The sequence below is a fragment of the Sinohyriopsis cumingii genome, unplaced genomic scaffold, assembly GCF_028554795.1.
Source record: "Sinohyriopsis cumingii isolate HCF-2022 unplaced genomic scaffold, ASM2855479v2 utg000813l, whole genome shotgun sequence".
Classification (NCBI taxonomy): Eukaryota; Metazoa; Mollusca; class Bivalvia; order Unionida; family Unionidae; genus Sinohyriopsis; species Sinohyriopsis cumingii.
Window position 1 is genome coordinate 1,356,133 of NW_028315934.1, and position 24,016 is coordinate 1,380,148.

The 24,016-nt window shown below is 41.6% G+C and overlaps 1 protein-coding gene across 2 annotated transcripts in view; it reads right to left on the minus strand.

Annotated features, from left to right (window-relative positions):
* Positions 1-22,392, minus strand: part of LOC149773214 (neo-calmodulin-like) — a 32,422-nt gene extending 10,030 nt beyond the window's left edge. For both annotated transcript variants that reach the window (XM_089946648.1, XM_089946647.1), the window contains exon 1: positions 22,276-22,392. The gene's annotated coding sequence lies outside the window, so the exon portion shown is untranslated. The remainder of the gene's footprint in view (positions 1-22,275) is intronic.
* Positions 22,393-24,016: the final 1,624 nt, after the last annotated feature.

A 24,016-nucleotide genomic window follows, 5' to 3' on the forward strand; every position in this document is an offset into this window, starting at 1 on the left:
GTTCCATAAAACGGGGTTTTCTTATCTTTGAGAAAAGTATGAAGATTTCCTCAAATTCACGGGATAACTCGACTGTTTTATTTCACAGTTACATAGATTTCCGTAATCTTATTTTTCTTAAATGCAAATGTGCTTTTGAATCCTTTCCGCTATATCTACATCTGGCATCAATATCAGCATTTTCTGAAGGTTCATAGGCATGCTCTCTCTCTTTCTCTCTCAAGAAATTTTGATATTTTTATTTAAACCTGGATAGATCATGGGTATTACGCCGATTTAACTAGTTTCGTATTCCTAAACAAATATTTAGAGAAGGAAATATTGTAGCATGCCTGGCATCTTACTGCGTCTCACTACTGAGCAAATAAGAAACCCACCTGCATAAAGCTGGTTTGAGGTCGACGTTTCCCCTATTTCCTAGGCACCGAAGACAACATTAGTAGCAAACTGTATAATTCAACAAAACTCAAATAAGTTTCCGTTACTTAACTAATGAACCAGCATCCACACTCCTTTTTCACTCTTGCATGGTTTTTCTTGCTTCACATTTGCATAATTTATCCGAACACTTTCTAAGTCGGTATTGTGCGCCAAGTACTAGAATCTTGTCATACTCTGTAAATGACTTCTCAGAATTCCAGTAGTAGACTCTAAATATTATCGTCTTCCTTACAAGAATGTATTTTGTAAGGACATATTCATACTGTTGCCAATAGGAATCCAATCGAAGAAATTTAGTAATTGTCTTGCAGACACGCTTTGTGAATGAGTCTCGTTTTGAGGCAATACGTCTTTTAAACGTTTACTGTATTCCTATAAGTTATGAAATTTTTCCTGAACCTCACCAGTAGTGAAAGGGGTGAGATTAGCGACAATGGGAATTAGCATTAAAAACACCCCCTGGGTAAGATTAGCGACAATGGAAATTTAACATTAACTACCCTGGGTAAGATTAGCGACAATGGAAATTTAACATGGGCAAAAAACCCTGGGTAAGATTAGCGACAATGGAATTTAACATTGGAGAAAGGAAAGAAAAGGAAATATTGAGATTAGCGACAAAGGCATTCGAACAATGGAAAAAAAAAATATCGATTCTAGGGACAAAGGCAATTGAACATGGGGAATAGAGTTTGGGTCTGTCTAGGGACAAGGGGAATTGAACATGGGAATAGAGTTTGGGTTTGTCTAGGGACAAAGGGGAATTAAACATGTTAGAAAAAAAACTACTATAGGGACAAGGGGAATTGAACATGGGATTGTTTTTTGTTTTTTTTTTAATTTTTTTTATAAAGGGGTAGGCAATTGAAAAGTCATTCTCTTTTCGAGAAATGTGGGTGGCCCTGAAAAGGGCCTTTGGTTTTATGTTAATATTAATATTAACATAGACGGCATCTGTCACATCTTCTTCTTCTTAAACTCCTTCTAACTGCAGGTCCATACACAAGTACCCTCTTGAGGCATCCTTGTCTTTCTATGTAAACTCTTCTCATCCATAGACTAGTATCTGTCCTATCAACAACAGTCCACTTGGATCGGACATACATGGGTATGTCCGTCCTAAACATCATGGAAGACACAAGGGTGGAAGATTCAACGTCAGTCCACATCGTGAGGCGACGAGAACAGGTGAATCAATGCAGTGAACTGCGCTTATTTATAGGTAGAGGAAGGATTGAAACGGATTGAGTTCATTCACCAATCCGAACACGCGTTACAAAATTCAGTCAGTCCGCATCCAATCCGAAGAGAGCAGTCTGTGACGTCATGTGGTCTATATAGATTCGCTAGCGCCTGTGTGCTGTCAATCTATGCGACAGTGATTCAACATGACGGAAACTCAGTAAACGATCCATTGGGGTGCACCAGCAGTGGAGACCGCCCAAGGGAACCCGGACTTACTTTCAGAAGAGGTACATTGGGATTTTGTGGATTTTCTAACCTCGCAAGAATTTGTTCCGGAACCTTCGTCTCATTCTTCATTACCGCAAGTGGAGAATTTTAGACAGAGACAGAAAGAAGAATTGGAGAAATTTATGCAACGACAAAAGGAAGCGGAACAAGCTTTTCTCCTACAGCAACAGCAACAGCAACAAGAAGAGGTAAGAAAAAAACAACAACAACAAGAAGTAGCAGCAAAGAAACAAGAGGGTGAAAATCAAACGGCTACGGTACTGTTGGACATTTTAGCGGAGTTAAGAAGTCTGAAACAAATGTATCAGACTTCTTTATCACGACCGAAGAGAATACGACCTTCCCGAGCTAAACACGCCAACCCTGTGACTAAGCCTATCGTACCACCCTTAGTGATTTCAACCCAATCATCATCATCAGAAGTAGGCCTCGGCCGTGGCAAAGGCTTAAGGCAGTTAAAGTTGATTGCTTAAACTCATCCCTACACCAAAAAAGGCCATTTTCAGGGCCACCCACTTCTCTCGAAAAGAGATAGCCTTTCAATTTGCCAATAACTCAAAAATCAACAACCCACCCCCCATTTTACCCTTATAGTACATGTCTGTGTATGAGTGCGTGAGTGTAGCTTCTTATTTTAAAATCAAAACTCAAAGACACTTACCTTATATAATTAATGTATTCTGTTCTCCATAGTTACAATCCAATTCACAATTCACAACAGAACACTTTATAAATTACATTCACTTCTTCTGTTTCTTTTTTTACTCTCTCTTTTTTTTTTCAATTTCATCACCGTCACAGTCTTTTCCTCCTCTTCCTCCTCACTTTCTTCCCTTCTTCTTTTCTTCTCCTGTTTCTTTTTCTTCACCTGGCTGCTTTCTTCCTCTGAAGAATCTCTCTCTTCTTCTGAAGAATCCCTCTTTTCTTCCGACTCCTCTTGTTTCTTTTTTGGGCAGTCTGGAGACCAATGTCCTTTTTCTTGACAATAATAACAGGTATCTTGACTTTTGTCTTTTCTAGCCCCTGTTTTTGTTCTTTTTTGACGGTCTGGACACTCTGAAGACCAATGCCCTTTCTTCTGACAGATATAGCAAGTATCTTGACTTTTATCTCGAAATGAAGGAGAGTAGTCCGTCGGCTGGTCTGAAGAGAATTTTCTAATGACCCCTCGCAAAGCTCTGATGAAGCGTTCCATCTGGGTAGTCTCTTCCATCGTTGTGCTCGGTTTGAGAGTGAAATGAATAGTGAAAGGACAAGACACACACCCTTTTTATATACGCTGGTTTGCTATGACTATAAATTAGTCTATGGTGTTTAAACCTGAGTCATTTGACGTTTTGCACTCAAGATGAAACGATCCTATTCATTCGAGAAGAAAGAAGAAGAAGAAAGTAAGAGGCAGAAACGTGATCTATCGCCTCGTACCAGAGCTGAAGTCTTGGCACAAATTCATGCCAGTGATTTTGAAGAGGACATGAGTGAACCAGAATCCGAACCCTCTAAACAAAGTTCACCACCCTTAGTTAACCCTGAAAAGTACTATTCCATTCGAGAGACGGAAAAGCGCTCCTCTAGAAAATTTAGAACCACGGCTTACACCTACACAGTGAAGTTTAAAGATTTCAAGGCCGACGTACCATTGGAGAAAGCAGAAGGGTTTATCACCGAGATGTGGGATTCTTTGATCACCACACTCAAGCGACAATGTCAACCCAAAGAAGACGATCGCTTGACACTATCCATAGATCACGACAGCTTGAAATCCCCTGTTTAGATCGAGTTTAGCAGACCCGCAGAACTAACCCCTTCCAAAGTCATGGACAAGATTCAACACGTACAACAACCTAATGACCAGTTTGACATCAACGATGGTAAAGCCACACTGAAAATGGCCCACGTCTCTCCTCCTCAAGGGACCGGACAACGCAATAAGGTGTTATTGGTGAACGACCTTCGCAACACCAAAAAGAGTCTCGTCCAAATTCACAATTGACCAGATGTGTTTAGCCCGAGCCATCGTTGTGGGACGAACCTAAGCCAACAAGAACGACACGGTAGAATGGAAAAGAGCTTGGAAAACTATTCAACGATCCGACCGAGCCAAACAACGAAACGAAGCAGAACTCCTGTTACAACAAGCCGGACTGTCCAAAGACACACCCTGTGGCATTCCTGAGATGCAGAAATTGCAAGATGTCCTAGCTCCACTCTACACCTTGAAAGTTCACCCTCAAGAAATGCGCGGACCTCTGTTGTTTCGAGGGAAAGACTTTAAGGAAGGAAAATACATTCATGTCTATTATCACGATGACCATTTCGATACCATCACCACTATCACTGGATTCCTGGGATACAGTTATTACTGTGAGAAATGTGACTATGGCTATAACAATCGAGAGCAACACAAACATTGTGGATGGAAATGCCCAGGATGTTTGGCCTCTCCACCCTGTCTGAGCGAAGGACAAGAAAGAGTACATTGTCCTTCTTGTCTGCGCACGTTTGTCAGCCCTGCCTGTTACCAACAACATCTGAAGACGCAAGGTTCACAGCAGAAATGTGCTTGTCAACTGCTGAGACTGTGCCCTACGTGTCGACAAGGCCTACGTACCAATAATGCCAAAGCACACGTATGTTCAGGAAATAAAAAATGTCACATTTTTCACCACATCGTGGACTTGAAACACGAATGCTTCGTGCAAAAATACAAACCCCCACCAGAGAAAGAGGACGGTCACAAGAAGAAAGGCAATTTCATCGTTTTCGATTTCGAATGCATGCAAGAGACTGGCGTTCACATTCCTAATTTCTGCGTGGCTCATCGAGCGTGCGAGAAGTGCATTCAAGAACCTATCTTCAGTCATTGCCCTCACTGCAGCAAGATTCCCGGAGGGCGTGAAAAAAATTTTCGAGGACCGAACACGTTAGCCGATTTTGCCCAATGGGTCTTAGACCCCATCGACAAGACGTGGAGCCAAGAGGACATCGAACGTTACAGAGATTGTCATCGTCATGCCACAGTGATGGCTCACAATTTCTCCGGATACGATGGACAGTTTCTTCTCAGATACTATACGGAACAAGGCACCGAACGTCCTAAAGTCACTTTGAACGGAGCCAAAATCATTTTCATGCAAGTGGGACAAGTGCAGTTTAAAGATTCGATGAGCTATTTCGCCATGCCTTTGAGTCGAATGCCTAAAACGTTTGGAATGACAGAAATGACTAAAGGGTACTTTCCACACTTTTCAATACGTAAGCCAATCAACACGCCGTTCTACCCCATTTGCCTGAGGCTCACTATTACGACCCCGACAACATGCGTACCGAACAACGAGAAGCTTTCTACGCTTGGTACCAGACTCACGCCTCCGACCCTTTCGACTTTCAGGAAGAAATGCTAAAGTATTGTCGTTCTGACGTGGACATTTTACGGCGTTGCTGTGGAAAATTTCGAGAACTGTTCATGGAACACGGAGGGGTCGATCCTTTGAAAGAAGCTTGCACCATTGCCAAAGCTTGTTCCTTAGTGTATCGACAACGATTCATGCCTGAAAACACCGTGGCTGTCATCAGTCCTCAAACGACCCACTATGTCAAACGTCAATACTCGGTCAAAGCCCTACGTTGGTTACATTACTTGTGCGACAAGGAAGACAAATGGATTCAGCATGCCCGCAACGGAGGAGGTGAAAAGACCATCGAAACGTATTCGGTCGATGGCTGGGACTTAGAAAACCCCCAAGATCGTGTACGAGTTTAACGGTTGCTTATTTCACGGATGTCCCGTCTGTTACCCTGATCGTAGCACTAAAAATCAGTTTTTTACAACGAACCATGGAAGACTTGTACCAGGACACTTGTCAGCGACGCCTAAAGTTAGAACAGCAAGGATACCAAGTGGTGGAAATGTGGGAACACGAGTACGATCACCGTATGAAAACCGATCCCGAGTTTAAACGTGCCGTGGAAAGTTACAAGCTGATGGACCTCCTAAACCCGAGGGATAGTTTGTACGGAGGAAGGACCAATGCCACCTGTTTGCTGTACCAAGCCAACGAAGAGAAAGGAGAAGAAATCAAATATTTGGACGTGTGTTCGCTGTATCCTTACGTGTGCAAATATTGTCGCTTTCCTGCAGGGCACCCACAATTGTTGACGGAACACATCGACCTGAAAAACATTCGACAATACGAAGGCTTGATCAAGTGTGAAGTTTTGCCTCCCACGAACCTATACCATCCCGTCTTACCTCACCATTGCCAAGGCAAACTGATGTTTCCTTTGTGCCGTACTTGTGCCGAAACGTGCAACCAAGACCAACCTTGTCAGCACACCCAGGAAGAACGTGCCTTGACGGGAACCTGGGTCGGCGTAGAATTGTTCAAAGCTCTGGACATGGGATACCAACTGTTAGAAGTGCACGAAATTTGCCACTTTCCCAAGACACAACAATACCACAAGGGTGACCACAGTCAGAAAGGCATTTTCGCCGACTACGTGGATGCCTTTTTGAAACTGAAGCAAGAAGCCAGCGGCTATCCTTCCTGGTGTCACACTTCCGAAGACGAAAAGACATTCAAAGAGAAATACTATGAACAAGAAGGCATCTCTTTAGACCACATCGAGAAAAACGAAGGCAGGCGGTCGTTTGCCAAAGTGATGTTAAATTGCTTGTGGGGTAAAATGGCACAACGACCGTGTTTACCCAAGACGGAATATTTGACAGAACCTTCCCGCTACTTTCAGATGATTCACGACAAAACCAAATACATGAAACACGTGGACGTCGTTCGGGAGGATTTGATCTTGGTCAATTACGAGGAAGATCTGGACTTTGTAGAAGCCGACCCCTTTGGAAATGTCATCATTGCGGCTTACGTGACAGCTCATGCTCGCTTAAAATTGTACGAAGCTTTAGAACTGTTAGGGGAACGTGTCCTGTACTTTGACACGGACGGTTGCATTTACATCCATCACCCGAGTCAACAGCACCCTGACATCGAAGGAGACCGTTTAGGAGCCTGGACAGACGAACATCCCGACGACAAGATTCTAAGTTTCGTCAGTGGTGGTCCCAAAAATTACGGCTACGAATACCGGGACCCACAAGGAGAATTGCACACGACGTGCAAAGTGAAAGGACTGACTCTGAATTATCGTACCAGTCGTGTGGTGAACTTTGGGGTATTGAAAGAAGCCTTGCAATCGGGAGAGGATGGAAACTTTAAAGTGACCACCTATCAACCCAACAAGATTGTACGTTTACCCACTCACCACATCGTCAGTCGACCCTTGGAAAAAGTCTATCAAATCGTGTACCAGAAGCGAGTGCGACTTCCCAATCATTTCACCTTACCGTATGGACACGTCGGTATTGGCCTGTATATAAAAAGGAACCCTAGGCAAGATCGATATTTCATTGTGACTACCAAGACCGAGCGAACAAGATGAATACTTTCAGAGAAACACAAAACAAGTTTAGACAGGCACAATTCAAGTGTGGGGCTTCTGAAGTGGAATGCGATTGTGAGCCTTGCGACTTTTCAACCTGTGTTAGTGACGGTGCTAGAAGAACCCGTCACCCAGGACGGGACTGTCGTGGACAGGCCTGAAAGACCCTTTCGGGAGGACACTTTTGTGACCTTACCCCCTACTATAGAACTGGTCAGAACATTACCCAAAACATGTTGTACAGACACTTGTGTTTATTCCACGTTAATGGTTATCATGTGCCTTTTATCCTTATACTTAAGCCTTTGGCTTTTATGTATTTTTTTTTTTTGTCTTTCGTATTCGTGTTTGAAACATTCAATAAACGTGTTCTGAAAAAAGTATATAAACTCTTGTCTTGTTTGTTTTCGTGTCACAAGTGACATTTCTCACACTATCGCTACCTCTGCTGTCTCTGCTCCCTCTTCCTCTTCTGTCAAAGTCATCGACGAACACTTAGATCGTGCCAGTTGGGAGCCTTTGTATCTTCGCCATCCCTTTAACATGCTCATTGCTGGACCTAGCGGTTCAAGAAAAACCGAATTCGTCAAACGTTTGATCGAACATAAACATCATTTGATCGATCGACCACCTCAACGGATCGTGTGGTGTTACAAAGAGTGGCAATCGGCGTACAGCCTCTTGCGAGAAAGTCAAGGCGATTCCATCGTGTTTGTGGAAGGCATTCCAAAAGAAGACGACGGCATCGTCTCTGACTCCCGTCTAACCCATTTGGTCATTTTTGACGACATGTTAGGAGAAGACGAAGAAGAAATTAAACTGTGGTTCACGCGCAAAGGGCATCACCGTAATGCCAGTGTCGTTTACATCACCCAAAATTTGTTTCAACAAAGTAAAGCCCATCGCACCATCAGTCTCAATGCGCATTACGTGGTCTTGTTTAAAAGCCCTCGAGATAAATCGCAAGTGTAAGTCTTAGCCAAACAGTTAGGAACGCCTTTGCTGACTCAGGCGTACGACGATGCCACTCAAACTCCACACGCCTATTTACTCGTCGATTTGAAACCTACGACCCCCGAGGATTTGCGATTTCGTACCCACTTGTTTCACCACTGGTGCCAAGACGGAGGGCCTGTCCTGTACACGTCTCCGTCCTCGACTTAATTTCACTCCACAAAAAAAATCTATAAAAACCTCAGACCCTTTTTTGTCTGTCTCACACACAGTGTGAACATGACGTCCCTTCAGTCGCATCTTCCCGTCAAATTGATTCGTGCCTTGTATGGCATCAGTCGAGAAAAAAATCCACAAATACGAGCTCGTGTCTTAGAAGCTAGTCTCAAAGAAGTCTTACTATGGTTCACGGTGACGGCACGTCAATTACTCCAAGGAATCATTCAGATTCCTCATCAAACCAAACGCTTTTTCGATCGAAACAAAGTCGCTTTGGTCCAACTGGCCGATCCCCGCATCGACACTCAAACCAAAAAACAAATCATTTTGAAACCTGGAGGGAGCGGTACTCTAGGAGGGGTCATCATTCGCTCTCTCTTAAGATGGGATCCTAATGCCCCCAAAGTTATCCCCAAGAAAAAAGTCCAACGAAGCCCCAAGAAGAAGAAAAAGACCAGGTCCCCAAGAAGAACTTCTCCAGTGGCGGGACCCTCCTCTTACCAGACACCACCCCAGAAAAAGAAAAGAAGCCCCCAGAAAAAGAAACAGAGAAAAGTCCCCAGAAAAAGAAAAGTCCACAGAAGAAAACTAGTCGCAAGAGAGGCACTTCGGCCAGGACGCAACTTTACACTCGCAAACCACGACCTGCCACGGCGGTGACCGCATCTCCGGCAGCCTCACGTTCATCCACTTCTCCGTTGATGACACCCAGAACTGAAGAGTACTTGGAGACGTTGATCACACCAAGAACTTCTCCGTTGATGACCCCAAAAATTACTTCCCCAGTGGCAGGACCGTCCAATTTAGTGGCAGTGACTGCTGCTCACAAAGTACCTTCTCCCAAAATCAAAGTTCAAGAAAGATCGGGCATGTTACAAAGTTTACTGGATTTGTCCAAGCAAGAACTGGCTCGATTTAGTCCGTTACGTACCCATGCACGACGTGTCATGCCTGTCCTCAAATTGATACGACGTAAAGACAATCAGTGGCGACGCGTTCCAGTATAAAAAAGGTGTGTGTGACCAAGTAGGGTATCAGTGTTTTTTGGTGCTACTGAAGACTCAAAGATGTCACCCTCCAGAAAACCCCAAGGAAAGAAAAGGAAAGGACTACCACCACGTTTAGTCAAACATGGGGACATGTTATCTGTCCTGTCCAAAGCTTCTCCACCTCTACGAAAAAAAAAAATTCAATCGGCCTACAAAGAGGTCATCGATACCGTGTGCGAATGCTGTTTGAACGTCTTGAAAGGCACGATCCCTTTGTCCAAATACCAGAAACAATGCTTAAGCAAACATCGTCACGTTCTTCGCCAAATGGTTCAAAAGAAAATTCCGATTCGTCAAAAAAAGAAGATGTTGGTCCAACGTGGAGGCATTTTACCTCTCTTGTTAGGCCCCTTACTGAAAGGAGTCTTGGGAACCATGTTGGGAGGACTGGTGGGAGCAAGATAAAAAGGCCTTCGGAAGTCCCAAGATTTCAGAATCGACCCCTGACAACCCTATGGAAGGACGAAAACTAGCTTTAGTGCCTTACAAACGATGGATGGAATACCATCGGTGGCAAGAACAACGCACCCCGCATTTACCTCCCAATCCCCATTTGAGCGAGATGTCCCAGTTACAACACGAATTGCAGTCCTTGATGGATCGCCAAGATTTGTCCGAAACAGAAAAATCGCAAAAGGACGGTCAACTCTTGCAACGACTGCAACTCTTTCACCAGAAAGCTTTAGACGAAACAGCTCTACCCACTCTGAAAGATTTTAAGAACTTGATGAAAAGTCCAGCACCATCACCAGTACCAGTACCAGTACCAGTACCACCACTACCAGTGACCAAGACAGAAAAAGGAAAAGGAGAAGAAGAAGAAGAAGAAGGGTTTCAAACTCCACCAGAAAAAGTACGCAAGTTAACAACACCACCTACCTCCAGAATTGGATGGATTAAAAAGATGATGGCCACCCCTTCATCATCACAAGAGAAAAGAAAGTGAACAGAAGTGAAGACAGAAGTGAAACAAGAACCGATATCCCCCGCTCAGACATCCTCCTCTTCAACACCTATTGCCGGTCGCACACGCAAAGCATTGCAATCCAAGAAAATACCCCAAGAGAAAAAGAGTAGCCTCCTCCAAGAGTGGGTGTCTTATTAACACACCAACTAACACAAAAAATGGAAAAAGTCTTAGCCAGCATTTACTACGATCCCTCGCATCCTGCAGGTTACGCAGGAGTTCAAAAATTGTATCGTGCTGCCTAAACGCGACCGAAAAGTCTCCGTTTACCTTAAGTGCAACGATGGTTACAAGAACAAGCTACCTACACTTTACACAAACCCATTAACCAAGTTTGCCAGAAGTCGCACCCGAGTGGAAGGCATCGATCATCAATGGCAAGCCGATTTAGCCGATGTCTCTCATTTGGCCAGCTACAATCGTGGCTACAAATATTTGTTTTGTGTCATCAACGTCTTTTCCAAATTTGCCTGGGTCGTGCCCTTGACTTCCAAATCGAGCAGCGAGTTAGTGCGAGCCCTGCAACGAGTGTTGAAACAAAGCGGTCGTCACCCTCTTCGATGGCAAACGGACAAAGGCACCGAATTTCTGAACCAAGCTTTCCAAAAAGAATTAAAGAAACATGACATTCATTTTTTTACCACCGAGAATCCCGAAACCAAAGCCAGCATCGTGGAACGTTTTCAACGCACTTTGAAAGAACGCATGTGGAAATATTTTACGCATCACCACACTCTGAAGTACATCGACATCTTACCGCACCTGGTGCAAGCGTACAACCAATTTTACCATCGAAGCATCGGACGTGCCCCGCAAGAAGTGACTCCCGACAACGAAGTGTTGGTGTTTGAGCGCCTGTTTGGTACGTCCCAGACGAAGGCTGTCCCCAAGAAAAGTGGAGAGTTGGCCGTAGGAGATTGGGTGCGCATTGGCAAAACCAAACGCACTTTCGACAAAGGTTACTTACCTAACTGGACGACCGAATTGTTTCGTGTCACTGGACGAGTGCATGGTCGTCATCCTGCCGTCTATAAATTGGAAGACCTGAACGGAGAAGTGCTCAAAGGAACGTTTTATTTGCCCGAGTTACAACGTGTCACCAAAAAAGAAGACGTGTACGACATCGAAAGCATTCTCGAACGCAGAACCCGTAAAGTGGGCAAACGACGTGTCAAAGAAGTCAAAGTACGTTGGAAAGGATATCCACCCAGTTTTGATTCTTGGATCGACGCTTCGCAAGTCATCGACTATAAAAAGAAGTGACCATCATGCCCTTTCACACAGACGCAGCTACGTCGACCACTCCTTCACCTAGTTCTTCTGTGCAAGATTTACAAAAACAACCCTTGTGGGTGTGGTGCGGAGAACGTGTGCCTAAAACGCAAATCGTCTTTTTCTGCCAAATCTTCGTAGTGTATTGTGTCATCGGGGCAGCCATTGCCAATTTGAGTTTGCAACAAGGAGACAAACAATTGTGGACCATTTTATTGAGCAGTTGCATCGGTTACCTGTTTCCCAATCCCTCCCTGAAATTCTCTCCCAACGGGAACCACGGGAACCTTGTGTCCAGTACCAGTGCCAGTCACCACTCCAACCACAACCAGAACCCCATTTTGAGCGGAGACACGCCTCTGACGTCCAGTAACCCCTTGGACAGCCACAGAACTCTGGAATTATGAGTCACCAAAACCAATTTTACTTAAAATTACCCAGTGACAGTTCCATGGAGGTGTTTCCCCACAACACGTTGTGCTGTTACACGGCCAAATTACCTCAGGCCATCCCCTTAGATCACGAAGCCCATTGGGAAGTGGCTTTGGTAGAAATGATTCACCCAACACAAATCAAAAACATCACTGAAACTCAAAACACTTTTGACGTCGAAATTCTGGACCCAACAGTGCAGCAAACCATGACGGCCACTTCTCAACATAAATCACTTCCCAAGGCCCCAATACTCAGCAGTGACGCTTCTCCTCTTTACGTGTATCACTGTAAAATTATCTCAGGTCATTATTTTAGTGGTCAACATCTGGTGGAGGCCATCGCTGACAAATTCTATGCAGCCTTTGACAAAGTTCTGTCCAAACTAAATAAACGTGTCACCATTGAGTACCACAGACAGTCTCATCGTCTACTCATCAGATTTGAAAGTGAGGATAGAAGTATACGTATTAAATTTTGCCCTGGATTGTATGACATTTTAGGTGGAGACCTCAATTTGGTCACGGATAAGCAGACCAAAAAAATTCACATCGCAGAGATTGACATCAACGGGCATTTTGAGAGGTATTTTCGTTTCCCGGTAGAACTGAACCAGGGACTGAATTTGATCTTCGTGTACTCCGATGTTGTGGAGTATAACGTGGTGGGACACACCTCCGTGCCGTTACTGCGTGTCATTCCTTTCAAAGTAAATTCTGCCACGGCCACTGACGAGGAAGGTGGAAACACTTATCACGTCCACCGCGAATTTGTCCATCCTCACTATTTGCCTGTCAGCAAGTCGTATTTGGACACGGTCAACATTGCTATAAAAGGAGATTTGGGACAAAATATTTCATTCACCAAAGGAAAAGTCACGGTGAAACTCCATTTTCGAAAACGGTTCTCTCACGACTCGTAAGTCATGTATCCAGTGTACCAAGGGGTTGCTCGACAGCGAGGACACGGTTTAGGAGATATGTTAAAATCGGCCTTTCGTTCGGTGGCTCCGGTGTTGAAACCGATAGTGACACGCGGATTGCACGCCTTGAAAGATGCGGCACTGACGCAAGGCAAAGAATTTCTCCAAAATGTCATCATCGACAAACAAAACCCTAAAGAAGCTTTCATGAGGGCAGGCAAAAATGTCTTGCTGCAAACGGGTAAAGACCTTTTGGGCCAACGGGACACACCTATAAATGCCCTGCACGCTACCGAGTCAGGCATTCAGCAAGGACAAGGCAGAAAGAGACGACGAAGAAAACACCCTTTCACCAGACTTCACACTTCTAAAACTAGAAAGGCCAAGAAAAGAAGAACCGTTCGAGACTTAGACGTTTTCGATTATTGAGACACAGCAACAAAAAAATGATGCACCGAGAGTCATGCGCCTGTTCCAAGTCGGAACTGGATCTGTTTGCCATGCCGCCCACCATGATGACCATGCAAGAATCCCAATGGGTGTAATTTCATCCCGTTTCCTCATTGGCAGATTCCGCTCCCATCGAGTTTGAAATCAAGGGACAGCCCGAAGATTACATCGATCTGAATAGCAGTTACTTGTACTTGAAAATCAAAGTTCTAGATAAGGATAATGGTGCAGTAGAAGACACTGAGAATATAGCTCCCGTCAACAATTTCATGCATTCCTTGTTCAGCTCAGTGGACTTGTACTTGAACAACAAACTGGTTAGCATCAGCATGGATACTTACCCTTACCGTGCCTACCTGGAAAATCTCTTGACATACGGAATAGATGCCAAGAATACTCATCTCAATGCCTGTGTGCTATGGGAACCTGACGAAGCGAAGGCGTTTGAGGAAACAGATAAAGACAATGACGGATTTGTGGAAAGACGAAGCAAAACCCTAGGTGGAAAGAGTTTAGAACTGATGGATCGTTTGCATTTGGACATGTGGTTGCAAGAGAAATATTTGCTAAACGGGGTCAATGTCCGCTTGAGACTGAATCGTAGCAGTGCCGCTTTCCATTTGTTGGCTGATACTGATGCTGGCAATCCTAAAAGCAAAATTGAGGAGGCCAAACTCTACGTACGACGCGTGGAAGTGTTACCCAAAGTGGGAAACGACATCAGTCAAACGTTGAGCAGAACGACCGCCAAGTATCCCATACGAAGGGTGGAAGTGAAAACGTTCACCATTCCCGCTAGCCACCATTCCATGATCGAAGATCATCTGTTTCAAGGACAGTTACCCAAACGTTTAATCCTTGGTATGGTCGAGAATGAAGCCTTGAACGGAGCCTTCAAAAAAAATCCTTTCAACTTTCAACACTTTAAGGTGAAGAAAATCGAAGTCAGTCGCGATGGCAAGACCTTGTGTACCAGACCTTTCGAACCTGACTTTAGTGACACGAAGATGAATTACTTGAGATCGTTCTTGTCCTTGTACGAAGCCACCGGCCAGTTAGGAACCAACACCAGTCACGGCATTACGTACGAAGATTACGCAGGAGGCTATGCTTTGTGGGCTTTCGATTTCACTCCAGACCAAGGCAGTTGCGAGGGACATTTCCACCCTATAAAATCAGGCCAGATTCGTGTGGAACTTCAGTTTGCAGAACCACTGGACAAGACAGCGAACGTCATCCTGTATGCAGAATTCGATAATACGATAGAAATCAACAGTTTGAGAGAAGTCATTCTAGATTATTAGAAACCATGGAAGACTGTTCTCCCTCTTTACCTAGTGGAGAAGCTTTGAAGATGGAATGTGAGGAGACCGTGGAAGGAGAATCCCAACACAAAGACGAAAAGGACATCGTGATCAAGTCGAGATGTCCAGAACAAGAACAGCAATTGGTCTCCTACTGTGCTACATACCTGGCAGACACAATTACGACATGGATGAAGCATGATTACTATGAATGTCAAAACATCAGTCAAGAAGAAAAATTCAACGAATATCTGGACGAAGCTTGGAGTCTGTTTAAAAAAGACGTGTTACGTTGGTGGTATAAAGACTTGCGTGAACATTTCTGTCCTCCATTAACGACTCGAGACATCCATTACATCAAAGCCCTCTTTGACAAATTCAAAGAGAAAGTCGAGATCGAAATTGATCACTTATTATCAGCAAAAGAACATTTAGTGACTTATTTTGATCGTGATTTTTCTAGAAACGATGAGAAAGTAAATCGTTGATTTTGTGACTAGTATGCTTATTTTGTTGTCTTAAGCTAGGAAACGTAGTGTCCATCCATGACTCAATGACTTGCAACAGTGGAAATCACAATTTCATTCACAACTTTGCCAACCCTGTTTAAAGTAGAGTGTAAATTGAAAAAATGTTTGTCATTTGAAAAAATGTTTGATGTTATATTGTTGGATTATTGTTAAAAAATGTTAGAGTTGTTGGTTAATGTTAAGTGATTTTGAATAAAAAATGTTGTGTTTTGAAAAAAATGCCTTTGTGGTTTGTTTGGCTAAAGGAATGTTGATTTATGCTCTTTGACTTCTTACTATCCCTCTCATGACACTCATTGAACGTTGCGGCTCGAAAACCGTAGAGGGATGTTTTCCTTCACGTCCGCGCTTTGACTTTAAGAACCGGGTTGTTTCCAGTCTAACCATCCATTGTCGACTCATCCTCCTACGAAGATGTGCTCCAAACTAGCTAAGCTAAACGAAGCCTACGTGAATTTGCATAGGGTCAGACACAGTCTGATACCGAAGCCAGAAGAGATAGAGAATGTGAGAATGTTAAAAGTTACTGAAGACCTGATAGAAGAGCTCTTCAGAGAAGAAGTGAACAGGGAGAAAGAAGAATGGACAGAGAAGTACAGACTTCAGAGACAGCAGCAGCAACAGCAACAACAACAGCAACAGCAGCAGCAGCAGCAACCTGAACCTGACAGAGGCTTTGTCGATTGTCGTATCGACACCAAAGAGTTCTTCTTCTCTTTCCGAAGAAGCAGACCTATCGCCAGAAAGTCTATCCTCAGAGGACATCGCATTCTTAGAAACTAATAAAAGATTGTCGTAACAAAAAACAGCCCTTTTCAGGGCTACCCCAATACTCTAGAAAAGAAATAACTATCCATTTGCCAATGTGAGTAGGTAGAGTAGTGTGAACATAAACACTAACTCTTTTTTTTCATAGTGCGAGTGTATGTGTTTGTGTATAAGATTGTGTGTTGGTAAGTGCTCACGTACGTTGGTGTGGATAGTAGATTAAAATGATTTTTTTTGGTGTTTGAGGTGTGGGAGAGTAGATTTGGGGGTTGGATTGCTTTGCGTATGTGGATAGTATATTGAAGTGATTAATAAAAAAAATTTTTAGAATAGTGATGAGCAGTATAAAAAAGTGACTAAGTGTTTCTTTTAAGTCCGCGCGTTTTAAGTGATGATCTAGGTTATATCAATTTTGTGTCTTAGGGGGATGTTTTCCTTCACGTCCGCGCTTTTTGTATAAATTAAAAGTCACTCGACAGTCCAGCTACCCTTGTTGATTGATCAACACTAGAAAAATGAGTAGAATGAGCAGCAGACTGACTAAATTAATGGAACTTCAGATGCATCTGGAGTATGCCAGATGCCTCCTGAACGAGCTGGCTGCAGAGGCCCTTGTGGAAGAAGCCAGGATAGAACAAGAGGAAGAAGAAAGAAAACTGAAAGAAGAGGAAGAAAAAAAGAGAGGGATAGGGTCTCACGTGTTCATGATACAGAAATGTGAGGTGAAGCCCTGGGTGATGGAACCTCCACAGGCAATGACTGCACCACAGTTACAACCACAACAAGAACAAGTACAGGACCCACAAGAGGTAAGGAGACCAATTGTTCATCCTCGAATGAGGAATAGAAGACAAAGAAGACAAAGGGAACAAGAAGTGTTCACTATTCGGCAAACGGAGGAGTGGGATAGTGAAGCCACTCAACCCTCGTCAGCTCTTCCAACCACTTCAGTCAATTGGACCAATGATTGAAGTAGGCGTTGTGTCTGTGGTGCCAGACCCGGAAGGTGCCACCATTAGCCAGGTGCCTCTGAAGTTTCAAAAACAGTCCTTTTCAGGACTACCCAATACTCAAGAAAAGAAATAACCATCAATTTGCCAATGTGTGTAGGTAGAGTAGTGTGATAATAAACACTAACTCTTTTTTAATAGTGCGAGGGTATGTGTATGTGTTTGTGTGTTTGTGTTTGTGTTTGTAACTGCTCACGTACGTTGGTGTGAATAGTAGATTATGGGTTTCTTGATTGTTTCTTAGCGTATGTGGAGAGTATAGTTTGGGTTTTGTAACGGCTCACGTACGATTGTGTGGATAGTAGATTATGGATTTTGTTTTAATGATTTGCGTGTGTAAATAGTAGATTTGGGGTTTGTTTATTGTTTCTTAGCGTATGTGGAGAGTATAGTTTGGGTTTTGTAACGGCTCACGTACGATTGTGTGGATAGTAGATTATGGATTTTGTTTTAATGATTTGCGTGTGTAAATAGTAGATTTGTGGTTTGTTTATTGTTGCTTCACTTATGTGGATAGTATATTATATGAAATGAGAAAAGTAGGGGATGTTTTCCTTCACGTCCGCGCGTTGTTTGGTCATGATCTAGGTTAGATCAATTTTATGTTTTAGGGGGGATGTTTTCCTTCACGTCCGCGCTTTTCGTATAAGAACCCACAGTATTCGTCGTTCAAACCATTCTACAAAGAAGATGGCTTCGAACCACCTTGACAGAATGCAAAAATTACAAGACGTTTTAGACAATTTAGGAATAATGGAGCAGATGTTAGTGAGACTCAATGAAGACCACTATTCCTATAGTCCCCATCGACTAAAGATGGAAATTAATAACTTAAGAAAAGTAAAGGACATAATAAGTGGTGTCATGAAAGAGATAAAGGAGGAGAAGGAGGATGAAGAGGAAAGGATAAGAATACGAAAATGGAATGAAAAAATTGAAAAAGAAGAAGAAAATGAGAAGAGGAAGAAAGAAGAGGAGGAAGAGAAGAAGAAAGAAGAGGAGGAGAAAAAAAAAGAAGAAAAAGAGTGTAGGAGAGAAAATAAGAAGTTGGTGGAGAAAAAGAAGAAATTAGAAGCAGAAGAAGAAGAAAAACCAAAGGCCCTTTTCAGGGCCACCCACATTTCTCGAAAAGAGATAGCCTTTCGATTGCCTACCCCTTTATAAAAAAATTAAAAAAAAAAAAATAAAAACAATCCCATGTTCAATTCCCCTTGTCCCTAAAGTAGTTTTTTTTTTTCTAACATGTTCAATTCCCCTTTGTCCCTAGACAAACCCAAACTCTATTCCCATGTTAAATTCCCCTTGTCCCTAGACAGACCCAAACTCTATTCCCCATGCTCAATTGCCTTTGTCCCTAGAATCGATATTTTTTTTTCCATTGTTCGAATGCCTTTGTCGCTAATCTCAATATTTCCTTTTTTTTCCTTTCTCCAATGTTAAATTCCATTGTCGCTAATCTTACCCAGGGTTTTTTGCCCATGTTAAATTTCCATTGTCGCTAATCTTACCCAGGGTGGTTAATGTTAAATTTCCATTGTCGCTAATCTTACTCAGGGGGTGTTTTTAATGCTAATTCCCATTGTCGCTAATCTCACCCCTTTCACTACTCTCACCCAATTAACTTCTGTTTAGCACACCACCTTTGTAGGCTGATGACGTGTTATCGAAACTTTTCTTCGTTACATTCCCTCTATAGTCTCATAGTGTCCTCAGATGTAAATATAATTTAATTCCCTTAGAAATTTTGAAAGTAATGAACACTACAAATGCTAACCATATAAAAATGTACCCTCAATGTACAATCTCCGTGGAGCCACAGAGTGTCACCCAATATGAACCTACGGCGAGAAGGTCAAGGGTGTCTAGTTTTACTATTTATGTGTACTCATTATGGTTAATAATACATTACTGGGTTTTAATTCTAGATGTTTACTGCAGTATAAATACAATTTCACTGTCTTTACAGTATGTATAATTTTGTCATCAGTTAGACAAGATCAAGGATAGACAAGAAAATAAAATAAATCGTTACAAATCATGCATCAGCTGAAAAAAATCTAATTAACGAAGAGTTCATTTCATGGAAGAAATTAAGCCTTAAAAGATGCGAAATATCCCCGTCTAGTACTAAATATTACAACCTATTCCCCCGTCTAATACTAAATTATACAACCTATTCCCCCGTCTAATACTAACTTATACAACCTATTCCCCCGTCTAGTACTAAATACTATAACCTATTCCCCCGTCTAATACTAAATTATGCAACCTATGCCCCCGTCTAATACTAAATTACACAACCTATTCATTCGTCTAGTACTAAATTATAAAACATATTCCCCTGTCTAGTACTAAATTATACAACCTATTAGCGGCACTTATCTCAATAAAATAAAACTGACGCTAACTATCACCCAGAAATGACTCGCACTGATACATACAGATCTTTATAAACAGTGAAATAGAGGTAACCGTGTGTGTGTGTGTGTGTGTGTGTGTGTGTGTGTGTGTTAGTCTTAGTAATCTTTATGTATTTTTGTATATGAAACAGTCATGGTGATTCTGCATGCATAGTTGTGTATAATGCAATCATGGTGAGAAGTTTATGAATTCTTTCAAATTAGCCACTGGGAAATAATGTTTTCTAATACTACTGGCATTAATAAAGGAAATAATATCATTGTAACTGTATATCTGCCTAAATATATAGTTATATCTTTAATATCAATACACCAGTTCAAACAGATCTACTGACTGTGAAGACTGACTACTTCACCGCAAGGTCTATGGCACTCTTTTGGAACGGAAACAATACAAAATGTTTAATTACGTAACGGAAACAGAAAGAAAAAAAAAACAGTGTATCTATAACCCATGGTTTACGGCAATTGCAGTTTGCTACCCTTGTTGTAACGTGATACTACGTATGACTAAATGCATGACCCTTGTTGTAACGTGATGCTACGTATGACTAAACGCATGAACCTTTTTGAAATAAATCGCATTATCTTTATTCAGTTATTTCTTGTAATGATGTTTAGTACCGGATTAAGGTAGAATAGTCATTTGACTTATTGACCTGTCGCTGCGACAAACTGAAGATAACTCAATAGTTGTCAGTAGAAACAGACAATCCTTTATTAAGCGTGAGAGATTCGTTCAGCAGACGTCGAGCATTTAAAATTGTGGTAATCATTTTGCATCATAATGAAAGACCCATATATACAGCGCAAAATATAAAAGTCTTGTGCCCTGCAACCATTTCAACAGTTTTACCATGTATTTCAGTTTTCTCATGTTTCATTTCTTCCCTTTCCGTTGGGATAAAATCATCCTTAATTTTTTTTTTTAAAAATATTACGACATGGTCTATTGACTCATATGCAATGCATATCGTCACATAAAGGTATAAAACTTTTCTTAACAGTATAATATTATACCTACTTGTGCACATTTAACAGAGTGTATGCTAGATTGGTTCATTGAATGTTATATTGGTATACTGAGATTGTAACTGGTCATGTCACTCTGGCTGTGCGACTATCCGTCTGTCCGCTTATGGATTGCTATTGAAATCTAAGTTCCGTTTATCCTAATTTCGACGTACGTCGCATTATCTATGTTATTTCACTTCAAGAAACAGACGAAAAGATAAATTTCAGATCCCGCAGCCAGGCGAACGGGGATAGTTTGCAGTAAAAATATATACTTTTGTCATGTTATCAATGTCTAATTCAAAAGCCTAACGACCAGGCCCGCGCTACCATATAGGCAAACTAGGCAGCCGACTAGGGCACTGATTTCAGGGGGCGCATTTTTAATTTTTTTTTTATTGTTTATAAATTTGGAAATTGATATGTTCCGGAGGGGGGGGGGAGGGGGCGCCAGAATCTAACCTTGCCTAGGGCGCCAGATAGTCTGGCCGGGTCTGGCGCCGGCCCTGCTAACGACATCTTACATATATTTTTTTTGTTTTAATTTCGATCCTTTAAATTACTTTAAAATATCACTCATAAATATTCAATTCGAATTGGTACACACCAACCCTTGATCTTTCTGTATATTTAATGTCTGGGTACGTCCAGAGGTATTTATCAAAGAAGGTATTAAATTAAAACATGCGTTCTGCTCTGTTTAGTCTACGTATGTAACTTTGTATGTGGGGATATGAAGTGGAATTATATATATATATATATATATATATATATATATATATATATATATATATATATATATATATATATATATTGGGTACAGGTTAGAAAAGATTTTAATTTGCCAGCATTATCTTTGGTGTCGGCAATGGTCGCTTTGCCTGTACCAAGATGCATGCTCGATAAGCTAAATGCACTTACGTCTCTAATGAGGACAGAACCTTGTCGTGGATATATACATTAGTGCGGTGCGGGCACACTCGCATGGTAACTCGGTGTTTGACTCTGTACTAAATACTAAGTCATTCCAGATGCTTCTGAAAGAATCTAAATATACGTCAAAAGAGCATGATGGGGTTGGTGCAGTAACCTCCCATAAAATGTATCCATATCAAGGCGGTACCTGGGGTATACATTTATCAACAATAACAATGACATGATTCCTAAAAGTAAACCGAACGATCGCAGACATAAGCACTATCTCTATTATCATAGATACACGCGCGAACCTTTACCATTCTTGTCATAGGTACATTTGGAAAAATAGTTGCTGGACACAAATAACAAAACCTTGAATCAAATGGGCCGAGTATCGGGAAGAGGCATGCTTTTGCAATCGAATTTGATTTAAGAAGTTTATGCTGAGAATAATTTGCTGCGATTAATTTCTGAAAACATCTTTCTCTGTGTTATACATGTATGCAAAGAATATTGTTCCATTAAAGAAATTTGTTCCTACTTGTCCTGTACCTCTGAAAAAATACCCGTATATTTGAGCATCGTATTCGATCAGAGGCTCTCTCACACAGACACACAAACACGAAGTAAACAAACACATAACATCCTGCTAGTTTGTACAAATTATAACGTACTTACTCAAAGATGAAAAATACAAGCGAAATCTCTCGCATAGTCCGTTTGGAATTTGTCAGGCAAGAGCTACGTAACAGCGAACAGCTAACTTATAATTCGTCAAATGTACTCCATTACTTACTAAGCTTGTCGTATATTATAATTGTAGGACCTCTATGCAAATATTGTCAATTATTCTGGAAATAATTAACAATCACTGAAAATAAAATTTAGGTTCATAATCGCTTTTAATGACGGACGTGTTACGGTGATGTATGTATGTCTGTGTATGTGTGTGTATGTTACTTTTACGATTATTTAATTGTAGAAGTTAGATGAAGATTACGGGGATATACGCATGACATACTAAAGCTTTTCAATAGAATATACCGAAGAGCACTAGGTAGGTTTAGAAGTTAATACCCCAACCGGATAATTGTTAAATAGACACCGTTATATGTAGTCCTGACATACTCAAACCACGTACCTACTGGGTCGTCTCCTTTACACAACTTGTAATTGGCTACAATATATGGTATCAGCTGACAATATGAGGCGAGTCCTTTAAACCAATGACGCAGACATATATTTGTTTGTTTGTTTTTTTAAGTTAAAGAGATACTTCAAATTAGAGTGCATGTGTTGTACTCTTTAAAAAAAGTCTATGAAATTAGAGGAGCTGCAAGTGGCTTTGTGGTTAGCGTGTCAGATTTGCGACCGAAATATTATATATCCAGATCCTACAGTTCGATAAGCACAGATCAGTTTTCGTTATATTTTCCTCGAAAGGGCAATTTGCTCCAATAGCATGGACACTAAATAGCCTTCTTGTGTTGTTGTGCCGCGAAGCACTAAACTAAATCAAATCACGGAAAGGGAAGTTAAGAGTGATACACGACCTATGACAATTGAGCTCTCATTTTGAATGACACATTTAGTCATTGATCTCGATAATTATAGTTTCAAACAGACAGATATATATATGGCCTCCTATTCGAACGGGATCATATTGTGCATACTCGCACGGTATCTTATTACACACACACACACACACACACACACACACATATCCTATTGCGCTGTCACACAAGGCCTCTTATTCTATATACAGTGTCTAAGATTATAGACACACATAGTCTCATATTCTGCAAACACGTGTCTCATGTTTTGCACACACATATACACGGCCTCTTATTCTACACACACAGTCGGTCTACTATTCTACATATACAAACTATCTCCTATTCTATACACATACATAAACACATACACATTACCTGACCCCTATTTTACACACGTACGCATGGTCTTCTATTCTATCAACACACAAAGACATATACACACACAGATTATACAGACACGGTCTCATATTCTACACACATGCACACAACGACTCCTAGTATACACTCACAAGAACGCTATAAGTCAGCTTAATGCGCTTTAAGGTTTAGGACAGTTAATGTAAAACTGAAGAACTAACTGTTGTTGATTAAGTTATTGTGATTCATCAAAAGACCGTTGTCACATCATCACATTTCAGGTTATTGTAATTAGTACATTTGAGACTACAGGTACATCAACACCTTTAGCGTTGGATCTTATATATAATTTAATTAAAACTTTATTCATTGGGCCTGGTTGTCGACAAAACGTGTTGGACTATTTAGGAGTTAACTCATAAGTTCTTTTTTACAGTTTCACTTTGTATTTTCTTGGGAAATAAATGTCTACAAAATGTATTATGTTGCTTAGTTTAACAATGTTC